This window comes from Nicotiana sylvestris, chromosome 8 (assembly GCF_000393655.2).
Source record: "Nicotiana sylvestris chromosome 8, ASM39365v2, whole genome shotgun sequence".
Classification (NCBI taxonomy): domain Eukaryota; kingdom Viridiplantae; phylum Streptophyta; class Magnoliopsida; order Solanales; family Solanaceae; genus Nicotiana; species Nicotiana sylvestris.
The window spans coordinates 133,438,072-133,453,638 of record NC_091064.1 but is presented as its reverse complement, the minus strand read 5'-3'; positions in this window follow the sequence as shown (position 1 = coordinate 133,453,638).

Here is a 15,567-nt window from a genome sequence, read left to right as displayed (position 1 = left end):
CTCACAAAGTGCAGGAAGTAATGTGAGTACGCCAACTCAGTAAGTAATAAAAGTAAATAAAGACTAAGCAGTATGAAATAATAGAATCCACGTCATACCACCAGAATAAGTACAGTGTGCTTCCATAATAGTGTATAATTTTCTCATTTCATCAAAATTTAAGTTTTCGGTGGATATCATTTGAAGATGTGTAAAACTCCACTTAAAACATTTTTCAGCGGTTTTCAAAACAAGCGATGAAACAGTGAGTAACAATGGTGGATAACATAGTTGGCCTCTCAGGCAAAACTCACTCGAATACAGCCCCTCGGGCAATGTAAATCATAAATAGACCCTCGGGAAACATAGTCATAAACAGCCCCTCGGGCTACCATTTATACATCTCATAACATATAAATCTCAATGAAAATTTCAAAGCCAAATCAGCAATTAAATTCCGAACATCTTTCGAAAACTACAGTTTCAATGAAAGTTGTTTAAAACAATTGTTCAACATTTGTAATAGAGGCTTAGTATAAAGAGGAGTGAAAATAGTAATTTCATAAAACTTAGCCCCTCGGGTAAAGTATCACTCATGTATATATATATATATATATAGCCCCTCGGGCAGCCTTTCAGTCACTCGAGACTCAGCTCTCATCAATCAACGCTCACACTTAGCACTCACACTCAATAAGTACCTTATAATAAACACTGCAGCGTGCAGCCCAATCAATATATCTAGTCGATTGCGCTCACTAGGGGTATGCAGACTCCGGAGGGGCTCCTACAGTCCAAGCGCTATATCGTTGTGGCGTGCAGACCGATCCAACATATCGCTGTGGTGTGCAGACTGATCCATATATCGCTGCAACATGCAGCCCGATCCATAAATATATAATCCTCACGACCAGGCCTTCAGCCTCTCTAAGTCATCAACCTCACAATTAGGTCATTGGTCTCTCTCAGCCATCAACCTCACAAGCCACTAGGACTATCAGTAAAATAGGGTGTTCCGCCCAAAATATCATTTATAATATCAAAACTAAGTTGTATACGGCTAAAATCGGAATATCAATTTTACGGTTGACGAGGCATTGTGCAATCTCATCTTGAAGGGCCTAGATAATAGCTCGAGGTTCGATGTCTTCAGGGATTTTTCATGCCTGGTATCGGGGTAGAACGAACCGGTGCGTATCACAAGTAAGCGAGAAGTTCCCTAGGAGTAGTATTTTCTGACAGCACTTGCGCAAACAGTGACGGCCTGCACCAGGCTGATTGAGTGGTTGTACCAGCTACTTTATGTAATAATTACACGTGTCATATTGGGATTTTCCCCTCATATATAAAGGGGACCCTTGTCAATTTTGTGGGGGATATGATACTCAATAGTGAGTATACAAGAACGTTCTCTCTGCTTCCTAACTTAACATATTCTCTTGATCTCATTACTTATTGCTTACATTTATTGTGTTCTATTTATTGTTCTTCATTTATTTCTCATTGTTGGTCATAAAGAGCCGCAATCGAATTCATCATAACCATTAATCCTATATCGACTGCCCTAGGCCGGGCATCTGAATCGACCTCGAGGCCTCATACACACAAGCTCGAGGACCTCGAGGCTTTCTAACCTTTCATTTAACATCTATTGACTAACAACTAGCATAAAAATAGATCACATATTTTTAGAACAACAAAATCAAATCTAATTGTTATTACCATTTTCAAGGTAAACAGTTTGGCGCCTACCGTGGGGCTAAAAATAAGAGTGATTGTTTTCCTGCTGGTTTACTACATAACACAAGTTATCTTTCATGCTTTTTCTTGTCCAAGAATCTTTGATTTCAGGTCAAAATGTCTAACTCGGTAAACATACATGACAACAACGGCCTCAAGGACCATAAAGAGTATGGTGCAGCTGTTCTAGGTAATAGTGTACCACCACAAAACCCTAAGGTCGCACCAGAACTAATTCTCGTCGATATGGTATCACGCAACACTCAACGCATTGGCGTAAATTCCCATACCAACAGGTATGTACGCTGAGAAAATCAATTGGACAATCGAAAAAGCATCATCCGAGAAGAAAGAGAAGCAAGTAGGGGAAGCGAAGTGGGAAAACCTCAGCACATCGTTCATATGATAATCAAGCGGGCTGACGTTCCCTAGGGGCCCGGGATCAAGCGAATAAAGGTTTCCGTGGAAATGCAAGGGCAAACCCAGGGCCGGGCATATGAGGAAATCCTTACGTTTAACGAAGAAGATTTCGAGACTCTCTCTCATCCACACAACGATACGCTGGTAATCTCGTTCCTCTTAAATAATATCCAAATTAAACGTGTACTCGTGGATCCAGGTAGCTCAGCCAATGTAATTAGGTCGCCGGTGTTAAACAGCTCGTATTACTCGACCAGGTTACCTACCTCCCGAATCCTCAGCGGCTTCAATATGACCGGCAAAGCAACAAAAGGAGAAATCATCCTCCCGGTTAACATATCCGATGCAGTTCAAGATACCATGTTCCACATCATTAATGGTGACACGAGGTACGATGCCTTGCTCTGTAGGCCATGGATACATAACATGAAGGGTACCATCGACCCAACATCAAATGATGAAGTTTCCAGTAGAGGATGGAATAAAGACGGTGTATAGGGAGCAACATGCGGCGAAAAAAATGTTCGCGGTCCATGAAGAGGTAAAAAATTCTGCACACTCCACCTCGGGAGAGTTGGAAAGCCAACAAACCCTCGAGTATGATGAAGAGGATTTCCTCACTTCCAGAACCTTCATTGCCCCCGAAGAATCAAATGCAACGAAGTCGACTATTGAAGAGCTGGAGAAAGTCGTATTGATCGAGAATCTCCCAGATCGGAAGGTATACCTAGGGACGAGATTAACACCCGAACTCAGGAAAAAACTCATTCAATTCCTTATTAACAACATCAATTACTTTGCTTGGTCCCATTTAGACATGAAAGGAATCCCACCGGAGATAACTACCCATCGACTAAGTGTCGACCCCAGGTACAGACCGGTGAAGCAAAAATGGAGACCCCAGTCCGAGATAAAGCATGCATTTATCAAAGACAAAGTAACAAAGCTCCTAAAAATAGGGTCTATTAGGGAAGTAAAATTATCCCGAATGGCTGACCAATGTGGTGGTATCCCCAAAAGGGGAATAAACAAAGAATGTGTGTAAATTATAAAGATCTAAACATGGTGTGCCCAAAAGACTCATACCCATTGCCCAACATCGATCGTTTGATCAACGCCATGCCCGACCATGAAACCCTTACTTTTCTCGATGCCTATTGGGGGTATAATCAAATTCAGATGAACCCCAAGGATAGAGAAAAGACTTCATTCATCACGAAGTAAGGTACATACTGTTACAATGTCATGCCCTTCGGGCTAAAAAATGCAGGGGCCACTTATCAATGCCTGGTTAATAAGATGTTCAAGCATCAAATAGGAAAGTCCATAGAAGTTTATATTAACTATATGCTAGTTAAGTCCCTGTGTGCAAAGGACCATTTGACTCATTTGCAGGAAACATTCGACATCCTCAGAAGTTACAATATTAAACTCAATCCAGAGAAGTGCGCCTTTGGGGTAGGATCGGGAAAATTCTTAGGTTTTATGGTATCGAACAGAGGAATCGATACCAACCCCGATAAAATCAAAGTCGTTGAAGAAATTGCGGTGGTAAATAACGTAAAGGTCGTATAGCGACTAGCCGAGTGGATAGCAGCCTTGGGCCAGTTTATATCAAGGTCATCGGACAGAAGTCACCATTTCTTCTCCTAGATCAAAAATAAAAACAACTTCGAATGGACTCCAGAATGCCAACGTGCCTTGGAGGAGTTGAAGCGATACCTGACAAGCTCGCCTTTGCTCCACACCCCAAAAGAGGATGAGACATTGTATTTATACCTGGCCGTATCCAAGATAGCGGTAAGTGGTGTGCTAGTTCGAGAAGAAAATGGTATGCAATTCCCTGTTTATTATGTAAGTCGGACCTTGGGTGATGCCGAAACCAGGTATCCGCACCTGGAAAAACTAACTCTTGCATTAATAAGTGCGTCTTGAAAATTGAAACTTTACTTCCAATGCCATCATATTTTGCATTTTAACAACATACCCCCTCCGAAGCATATTGCATAAACCCAAATTATCGGTCCGACTGGTCAAATGGGCCATCAGACTCGAGGGATATGATATCGAGTATCAGCCCTAAAGAATGGACCATAGTCCACATTGTTGATACCCAATTTTTCCCTACATATTTTTTTTCAATATGCAAAATACATTCAAAATAGAATATATATATATATATATATATATATATATATATATATATATATATATATATATATATATATATATAAGCATGTCCAAATATTTTATTATTTTCTCATAATTTTCAAAGGTTTTTAAATCAATTTATTTCCCTTTTTATTCATAAAAAACCCCAATTATTATTTCCAAAATGATTATTTTGGTAATTTATTTCTTGGAATTTTATATTTACGCTAAAATATAGCTAAGGAAATTTTTTCATATTTTTACAAATTTATTTAGTATTTGTTAAGCTAAATTTTATATAATTGCAATATTAGCCATTTTTAGGTTTAAATTTGTCTCATGTTTATAAAATAGGATCCTATATTTTTAATTTGTTAATTATGTATTATAAATCATTTTAGCGCTTTCAATTGGTTTTTAGAAATTTATTTACTATTTTTTATAAATTAAAAGGGAAAATGGCTATTTAAATGATAGCCCAATTTCATTTCAATTGTAGCCTAATTTGAACCCCAAACTAGACCCAATTTTCCCCGGCCAAATTCCCATTCAAACCCGACCACTAACCCATTTAAAAGACGCAACCCGAACTCCCTACCTAACCCCTTTAATCCCAACCGTTGATTATTTAAATCAATGGCCCCCATTACCCTTTACCTTTTTTAATCCTGAACGACCCCTAAACCTAAATCATTTCTCACCTAACGCCGCCCTTGAATCCCTCTTCTCTATCAACTCTCTCTGAAACTCTCATGAACCCTAGTCGCCGCCCTCCCACCCCACCCTAATACCTTCTTAATCCATGGCCCCTCATGGTCATTTGAGACATGTAGCAGCCTCTCATGGCTCTTGGGTGTTGGTCTCTGTGGTTTCATGGCCAGTCCTTGAAGGAATCTGGTCCAACCCTTGCTTGACTTTTGTTCATGGCTTTTCTCCGGCCATCCACGACTTTTCTCCGGCCATTCATGGCCTTTCAAGGAAGATCCTTGACTTTCCTGGTTAGATCAGAAACTTTCAAGGTCTTTCTCACCTTTTCTGTGTTTTTCAAAACCCTAATCTTTAAGATCTTTTGATTTTTCTTTCAGATCTACTTTAGATATGTACTTTCTACACTACAAGAAACTAGACTTATTGTGGCGACATATTGTGGCGACCTATTGGGTTGCAGCAAAAGTTATAGTTTTAGCGACGACTTTAAATGTCGCTACAAAATGACAATATTTAGTTGCGACTTTATTAGGTCGCCTCTGATATGTGCAACCAAAGGTTGAAATATTTCATTCCCGCGAAAGCAAAATTTTGGCTCCACGGATTTTGTGGTGACTCTAATAGAGTCGCTGCTAAATAGTTTTTGGAGCGACTGGGTCGCCTCTATTACTTAGTTATTTTAATTTTTAAAAAAAAGGTGTATAACAATTAAAACAATAGAAGAACTTAAAAGAACAAAATTCTTGCATTCCCCTACATTTCTCAATTTTATTGTTCCTCTCACTAGAAACCCTCTTTCTTCTAAAACTCACTGCTTTCCCCTACTCTTCTCAAAATCCCTCTCTGCTCAAAATCCCTAAAATCATAAAATGTGAATCTCATATAGATGCTCCATTTCTCAACTACGAAGGAAGAACTATGTTGGCTGCTCCGTTTCTCTGCTTCCAGTTACTGACCCAAAAGCTCAAATCATGTATGTGTTAAAATCCCTAAATACTTTCATTTTCTTTTGGGTTATACGAAAGCATGTTGTGTTTTCTTAGGATTTCCAAATACAGCCAGTATTAAGGGAAAATTTTATATTTGGGGTTCTTTATAATGATTTTAGAAGGCAAAATTTTTAACATGCAGCTAGCAATAATTATTATTTTAATATTTTTACATTTGTATTCTCATATTTTACCTCAAATTTCTTTGACTCATTTGAATATTTACAGAAATTCGTACAGATTGTGTCATCTATGTTTTGACTGAACTCTCAACTATATATTTTTCTGGGTAAGTGAAAGTTTCTTCTTGAAAGTCCTTTTGGTGTTGTTATTGTGATTGCATTTTTGGTATTTCATTCTTTTTATGTTCTTATATGGTTATGTGCATTTTCAATTTTTTTGACAATATTTATCTGGGTTTTGTTCGAACCTTCAATGTGAGGTCAGTTTTATTTTTCTATGTTTCTCTTTATTTTTGTTCGAACCTCAATCTGACAATATTTTATTATTTTTATGTTCTTATATGCTTTCTTAAAATTAGTGAATGAGTCTTTTTGCCATATGATTTGATATTTAAACAGAAGGTAGAGTTAAAACATTGGAAGAAGATTTGTGGCAATATATGCTCTTGAGGAAATTAAATACTTTGCTGAATAAGGGAACATGGTAAGAAATGAGTTGCTGTAATGTGTATCCTAGGCATAATAGCTACTGTTATTCAAGCTTTTATCATAAGCGATCAATCTTATTTAAAGAAGTTCTTCCTGAGGGGACATTTGTGCCAGATTCTTTCTATGAAACAAAGAAAGCTCTTTGTGACCTAGGCATGGGGTACACCAAAATAGATGGTGTATTTTGTGGTGCCTGAAGCTTTAATTTCATAACAGAATCAGTGGTGAAGTAAAATCAATGCTTTACTTCAATATTTTCATTAATTTATTGAATTCTCTGCTATATCAATTAATTTTTTGTCTAGTTTGATCAGTCCCTTCTTCTTTATTTGATGTTGCAGGAATTGAAAGGAACTGGACGAGGTAAAAGTGGGAGAGGTGGGACATGCTATAGTGGTGGCAATATTCAAGGACATGGCAATTCTGTAGCGGCGTCTCAGCCACGCATACAACCAATAAGGACTACTGGGGCGTCTCTAGAGACGGGTCAATCATGTAACCCGAGTCAAAGACCCATACAGACAGGACGAATATTTGGTAATCCTCTCCAAAGGCCTTCTGTAGAAACAAAGTCATCATAGAATGTAGCAGACAATGTACATTGCTCTCCGGAAGCTGAAAAATGTGCAAGTTAGTTTTTTGGTTTGTTGTGTTTCGTGAAAATTCTCTTTACTGATTGTGCATAAATACTAAAACTACTGGTGATGGTATATGTTTTTTTTACTTTGCAGTTTCTTGCAACAATAAAAAGAGAGGAAGAGGGAAATATAAATATAAAAGTATAGATATAAAAATTAAGTGTGGTGGAAAAATCAAAATTATGATTCCAGATGACATTGATAGAGCAGTAGGTTTTGGGGCTAGAGATATTGTTAATTACTGTGGTTTGATCATGAGGAGCACTCTATCGTTTCGAGAACGAAATTGGCAAAAAATTATTTTGAAATATGGAGAAGAAATGTGGTTGAAGGTCAAGGTAATAAATTAATTCCACAATTGTATTGACTATAGATTGCAAAATCTATTTATATGGTTAGTATATAAAATATAAATTACTTTCGTTTTCAGGATAAATTTAAAGTTTCCAACGGGTTGCGAGAGCATAGAATGCAATTCTTTGTTGTCAACGCTATACAAAGACTTTTTAGAGCATGGAAAGCTCAACTCAGCATTGGAAAGATTATCTCATTGACCTGAAGATGTTGAGCTCGAGGATAGGAAATACCTAATACAATATATTGGAAGTCCAGAGTTTAAGGTAACTCAATACCTCAAGATTTCTGCCAACTAAGGAGCATCATGCCAATATTTGAATGATGGTTTATTAATATTTTGATTTACTTAGTGCAGGCTGTAAGTGAGAGGAACAAAAAAATAGGGAAAAGCAAATCACTAAGCATGCTTGTGGTACAAGGTCTTTTGCAGAAGTAGAGGAATCTACGGTGAAAATACATTTATTTTTCTATGATCACATATGCTTCTTTGTTATTTATATATTTTCTTATATATGTTTTCTCTGAAACTATTTTACAGAGAAATCCTATTTCTGGAGAAATAGACACACCAAATAAAGTTTGGGAGGTCCAACATACACGTAAAAATGCAACAGGAGAATGAGTGTAGTTGGATCCAGATTCAGAACAAATTCATGTAATTCTCTAAAATATTAGACTAATTATCTTTTTGTATTCTATAAGTTACTTTTAATATGTTGTATTATGTTTGGTGTAAATGATTGTGCATAATTAGGGTCAACTCCAAGAACTTGTCACTCAACAACAATCTGAAGAGATCGAGCATCCCATGACTAGAGAAGAAATTTTATCCTCCGTTCTTGGTGAGAGAACAGGCTATGTTCGTAGAAAAGGTAATAGAAAGAAGCCTCCCAAAAAGAGTCACATGCAGCATGCAAACATAGAGGCCAGCGTCTCATCTGCTATAGAGATTGTGCGTCAAGAGATGCAAGCCGCTATGGATCAGAAGTTGCAAGAAGAACGTGAACAAATGGCTGCCGAGTTGCGAAGGAATATGGAAGATGAGTTGCAAAGGAAGTTAGAAGAGGAGCGTGAACATGCGAATGTAGAAGTAGGCAAGATGATTAATCTAGAAGTGGACAAGAGGATGCAAGAATAATTTGTTGTTCTTATGACCACAATGCAAAAGGTACTTGCTCTACTCCTTCTGGACAATTCCTCCTTTCTTTTTGATAATTCTTCTTGGGTGAAGTCTAGGCTGTTGTGTGTTTGAAAAAATGCCATGTAGAAATCTAGTCTGTATTTTGCTCATCCTCTGCTTTCCTCCAATTATATGATTGATAATATATTTGCATTAAGTCAAAAAGTAAAAAAATGTTCTCCATCCCTACTACAGATAAGGGAGACTTTTGTTATTGTGCAATTTAGTTCTGTGGATGAGTGCTTTAATTGTAATACAATTTACTTTTTACTAGACGCGTGTACAATGTAATAGCTTATGTGGTTGTTTGAAAATTTTCATGGCATTTTATGAGAAGAGGGTCAACTCCCTCTAGTTGATGAATTGCGATTCGCGTTTCCATTTTCTTTAGTGATTTATTTGTTTTATCTTTCTGCCAGGGACTTTGAATGTTAACTCTTTACCATTAATATTATCTGCAACAAGGTTTTGAAAAGCTTTCTGATTAGAGACATAACTAATTTAGTATGAGTAAGTCAACTATTTCCTTCCAGAAATAAGTTAATGGTGATTGTCTACCTTTTATTTATCTGACCAGCTGAAAGAGTTAAAATCTTAAACTAAATTCATCACAAGCTTTACTATTGAAATCTTTACTGGGAATTTTTTTTTCTCTTTTGCTTTGTTCCTACTGAAATCTTTGCTAGGAAATCTAAAAGAGAAGAAAAGGGATCTAATGGTCCCATTTATTCCAGTGCAACAAAGATGGAGGATATGATTACTTGAAGTCAAAATTGTATGTAGTATGATTATTTCAAGTATTCTTAAACCTTTACTTAGTTGTGTCCTATATTCGTAATATCAGTCACAAAGAATGTTTTTTTAAGTATATGTATCATTTGTTATTTAGAATTACCTTAGTGTTACATTACCTTTCTCTAAGAACTGTACATCTCGTGCTTCTTTTAGCACTACCTTAGTATTATATTATTGAAATTTAATTTTTTTTTATGCTTATATGTTTTCTTCTCTTTTAGATACTTTTGAATAGGAAGACGTTAAGATCACAGGCCCTTTTAGATACTTTTGTTTTCTTGCGAGTCATGAAAATTGTATGAACTGTCATTTAGATTCTATTATCTTGGATTCTCTTTTTCTTTTCCCCATTTTAGATTTCTCGGAAAGTTTAGTCAAATTTGGAAGTCCGCGAGGAGGCTTTCCTAAAATTTGCTGCATCTTCTTTAGTTAAAATTATTATTATTATTTTGTTCTCAGTTGCCTTTTATTTCTATTTGATCTGTTCTGTAAGTTGTTCCCCTCAAGTTTCAAGCATATATTGGCCTAATCCTGATAGAGATGTGTATTGGAATGGTAGAACTAGTCAAAATAGTAGTAGACTTGCCTATTTGGATAAAATGGTTAGATTTTATCAAGTCACCTGCTATAGTTCACCTTACTGACATGGTTTCTTATTTCCTATAAATCCTTGTTTTAAACTGCTATCTCATACAGAAAGTGCTCCTACATTAAGTCCTTGAATTGGTTGAACAAGCTCCAAATGCCATCCAGTTTGCTTCAATCGTAGTTAATTAGTGAAGATTTCTAATCAACTGGATGTTAGCTTAATCTTATGGAACCACCTAGTGTTTTGGTTGTTTCTTGTGGCTATAATTGTATATGAAGAACCTCCAGTGAAATGAATGTTTTTGGGGCATATATGTCAGTCCATTTGGTCACAGTTTTTCCTTGAACCTTTAAAAGGCATGTATCATAGACTGTAACTCTTGTCTCTTAAGATTATATTTCTTGCTTTGTCAAGATCCTTTCCTATGCCACATGAAACATATGTTGCAGTATACGCTCACTCTCTAGGACTGCATTTATATCATTTCTCACTCAAAGCGTGTACTTTATTTGTCTATGCATATTTTGGATATAACAAATTTTATTATGTTCCTTTCATTGCTTTCTGCTTTCTTCTAGCAGGGACATGGTACTTCTTAACCAGTAGTGCTTATCAAGGATGTCATACACCAAGGAGCAATTACAAGGCACTTAATATTTTATCTTTTTTTGGATCATATGTCGTATATGCGTACAATGTCAATGCACAATGAAGTGTCATGTAGTATATATGTAATTGCTATTTTAGTAATCGACCAAGGATGTCACCCACCAAGGAGCAATTACAAAGAACTTAATATTTTGTCTTCTATTTTGGGTTATATGTATATGTATATAATGTTAGCGCACAATGAAGTGCCATGTAGTATATATGTAATTGCTATTTTAGTGATTGAAATATTTATAATATTCGGTTTGAGAAATTCTTTTGATGTTTGTTACATATTATTGAATATGCTTAATATTGTTTCAAAATTGATATGAATATCCCTATATTAAAATTTTAGAGTAACATGTTGCTACTGAAAATGTATATAATTATGGTCAATATATAGTTGTTGAGAAAATAGGTATTAGTGGCGACATAATTTATTCACACTGTTGGTTTCTTTGTTTTGTAGCGACTGAGGTCGCAACAAAAAGACATTAATCTTTTCGTGGATTTACCACTTTTTGTGGCGACGAAAAGTTGCTACTAAACATATACTATTTGTAGCGATGATAGTTGCAGCTAAAGCTCACATACAGAGGCGATCCAATTAAAATTTATTCTTGTGAAATTATTTTTTGTAGCGTATTTGTATACTTTTTGTGGCGACCAGATCGCTACAAATGGGGGTAGTTTTTGTGGCGACTCGTAAATATCGCCGCAAATAATATTTAGTTACGGTTGTACTTGCAGCAACAAGAAAGTCGCCACTAATAAGTTTTAGCATCGACTTTCATAGATTTTGCAGCGACTTTGGTCACCACAAGAAGGCTAAATTCTTGTAGTGCTATGAGTGTTTTAAGTGTTTTCTCGAAAGTTTTACAACTTTTATTCAAAATGATCCTTCATCTTCTCCGATTAGGGTTTTCCTTTAAGTTTTGCTTTTCAAAGATCTCTGATTTTAATGTGTTTGTGGTTTTGCTAAGTTTTGCTCAAGTCGTTCTTCTATCTATTTTAGCATGTTAAAACCCTAGTTCCTTTTGTGGTCTCATTCGAGTTCTGAAACTGTTTGTTAGATATGTACGTGTTTGATTAAGTTCCTCATTCTTATTTGACTTATTTGTTTTATCATCTTTTAAAATCGATTATTGTTGAAAAACCCTAGGTCTTCTTGGTCTGAAACTGTTTGTTTGAGTATGCACTTGATTCCTATGCTTGTTTGACTCTCTTCTTCACTTTGGCTATACGTGTGAGCCTGACTATCTAACTTTGTTCACTACTGAATCCTATGCTTATTTCTGCTGCTATTGTATGTTGTTTCTTTTGCCAATGTGCTTGGCCTCGCATGTCTGATATTTCTGTTCATACTATTTTATATGGTGAAGTTTCTTCCTTGATTGATCTTGATTTTATGACTGATTTCAAGAGCTTTTCTTGTATGAGCCCCTAATTTCACTCGTCCATTTAAAATTGATTGATTCTTTTCCCTTTACTGTAATGTTTTACCTTGCTAATTTCTTTCCTAAAATAAGCATATATTTTTTGTACTCATACTCGATTGTTCACTGCATGCTTTTACTACCACTTATATGGCAATAATCAGTTTGCTTGCAAATTGATTTTCTTTCCTTATTTGAATCTGTTACTACCCGTTAAACAGTGATTCCTTAATTAAAGGGAATCACTTGTGTAATTGATTCTGACTTGTGATTGTTTCCATGTTTGTATCTTATTACTTCTCCTTCACTCATTTTCAAAAAAACTATAAATACCCTGCACCCCTCTTCTTTCAAAAGCACGAACGAACCATCTGAATTCAGAACACACTTCACTCAAAACTCTCTCTCTTTTCACTGTTACTATTTGTGTTACTGCCTTGTCTAGCCAGGTGAAAGCCAAGGCTAGGCTGTGGAAAATTGCTTACTTTTCCTTTTTGCACTTTGCTTCTTACTGGTATGTCCTAGTTAATCTTCAAGCATCAACACCAACATATTTCTTTACTATTTCCTTCACTTTTGCCCGTTTTTGCTTAAGTTTATGCAATTAAGTTTCTTTAATAAGCATGTTGTAAATTAATGTGTTCCCTTATGTATATACTCTGTCAGTCACTTGATTATGTGATTTGCTGACTCATGAATCCCAAACCCCATATCCCCTTATGTGTTTGTGTTCTCTGGCTGGTTTGTGAGTATGCCAACACCATCTATTGTTGTTGATGTCCAAGCCTGACCCCCTCCTAGGGTCATATGCTTCATGCAATGTATTCCCAAACCCTTGGCCCCTTTGTGCAACTGCTGATCCTGTGTAGTTTAAGTTTTACAGCTACTGTTTTCAAATTACCCCTACCCTTTACTATTCTCAACCCAGTTTTAAATAAATCTTTGTTTCTGCACTTCCACTATACTCTTAGAACTTAGGTTCTGCCCCTCTTCTGTGAGCCTTGCCTTGGGACTCATGAGCTCCCTCTGAACTTGGACACATAAGGGCTGGCCCTTCCACACTGCACTCACCTCTATCTGGCTATGCAAACCTGGGTGTAAGCATTTCCCGGGGTCCTTTGAGACCCTTAGGGAACTTTGACACACGCAGGTCTGAGAAAGGCTCTGAAACAAGTAGTGCTTGAGTTGGTTTATTCCATAACTCAGAGAGGAAGTCAAAGAATCAGGCTTCCTATGGTTGTAACTTCTTGTTTTACACTGTTCTGATGTAATTCAGTATTTGGTCTGTAATAATGTGTAACAAATATTGGGGGTTAGTTAGTGAAAAAAGGGATTGGTAATGCATGTTTAGCCATTAGAAGGGTAGGGAACATGCCTATAGAATCTGTTTCTTTAAATTCTGCATGTTTAACTCTACATTTAGATAACATGCCTATAGGACTTATTTTAAATTCCGCATGTTTTAATTCTACATTTAGATAACATGCCTATAGGACTTGTTTTAAATTCTGCATGTTTTATTACCACACTTAGACACCATGCCTATAGGATCTAAATGGCTATAATCAGACAACATGTTCATAAGGTTAAAAATCGTTATTTCTCTTAGACACCATGCCTATAGTAATTTCAAGTAAATCCTGCTTGCTTCGTTTCACGTTCAACTAGATATCATGTCTATAGGAATAAAAAAATTAGCAATAATAGATATCATGCCTATAGGATCTGAAACCAGTCTAGTTTAAAATCAGCTTAACTCGTACTGTTTTGAACTAGTTTTAAACAACCTACTCTCCTTTTATTAATACTATTTAGAAAGCATGCATATAGGATCTCAAATCGCTCGTTTTAAAACTCTTACTACTTTTCTATATTCGGAATCAGTAATAGACATCATGCTTATAGGATATCACCAACACACTTAGGCAAGCCTTAGGTGACAACAATAAAAACTAAATCCACCTTTGTTAATTAGTAACTGCTATAACCAGCAGGCAGGCCTGATTCAGACTTCTTATCTGAGTTATGTAATAAACTGGTTTGCTTCAACAATTAAAATTCCCCTTGCCTTAGTACTTTAAATTCAGACCCTAAATGTGTTTGACTCGTGCTATTTATGTGTTTTACTTGATGAGGTATATATGAGCCTCTTAGTTGCTTGCATGTTTCCCCTAATATGCAGTCCTACGTGTTTTGAATGTCGCCTTAGTCTTTTTACCCTTTAAAAACCTAAGAGTCATCCTAAAATCCTCCCCCTTATAGGAATAGAAGTCTTAAATTCCTCTAGGACTGATAGGAATTGGACGGGTAATAGCATGCAATAGAGGTCGAGACCAATCCGCACTTTAATACCTTAACAGGGTGGGAAGGGTAGATATGGATATGATGACTGGTGCACTAATACCACGTTTATCCCCTCTTTTGAGGAGTGTCATACCGGGTATCGCATTGATGTGATCCATATTATAAATAAACCTAGGACTCCTCTATCCTTTTATATTTTCAAGTATTTGTACAAAATGTAGCTCCCTTTCAAAATTCGCCTTTTGATTCTTTTCAAACCCTTATGTGTTTAAACATAAATCCCTTACTACTTGAGCTTATACTTGTCTATTTGCTAATTGTACTAATTCACAAAACTGACTGACCGGGAACCACACTAGTGGATCCTGAGGGGTGCCTAACACCTTCCCCTTAGGATAATTTCAAGCCCTTACCCCATCTCTGGTTATCAAACAAACTTAGAAGTAAACCTTATAGGTGTCTTAATGCACCTTAAATCATTAGGTGGCGACTCTTCAAATGCAAAACCCAGTTCCCAAAAGGAATGAGTTGTCCTACACACCAAAAATGTCATAAACCCGATTTTCCGATTCAAAGAGGGAAAAAGGGGGCGCGACAGCATGGCGACTCTGCTGGGGATCTTTAGGCTTTTAACATTTCAGATTGTTCTTGTGAATTTGTACCTCATTTATGTGCAATTACTTGTTTAAATTTCTTTAAGCATTTAATTTCTATTTCAAGATGCGAAACTGACATATCTTTTTTGTTTCCTTCCTTCATTATTGCTTTAAATTATGAAATTGTTGTATTTATCGCTTTCTTAACGTGCAAATACGTGTCAACATGTTTTAATTATTGCATTATCATGCTCGACATCATACTCCACTCGTTCCAAACAAATACCACAGCAACGCTTATAATGAGTGGTTGCGCTCTTCCTATATCATTATCCCCTAAATTCAGAAAGGCATATTCACGGT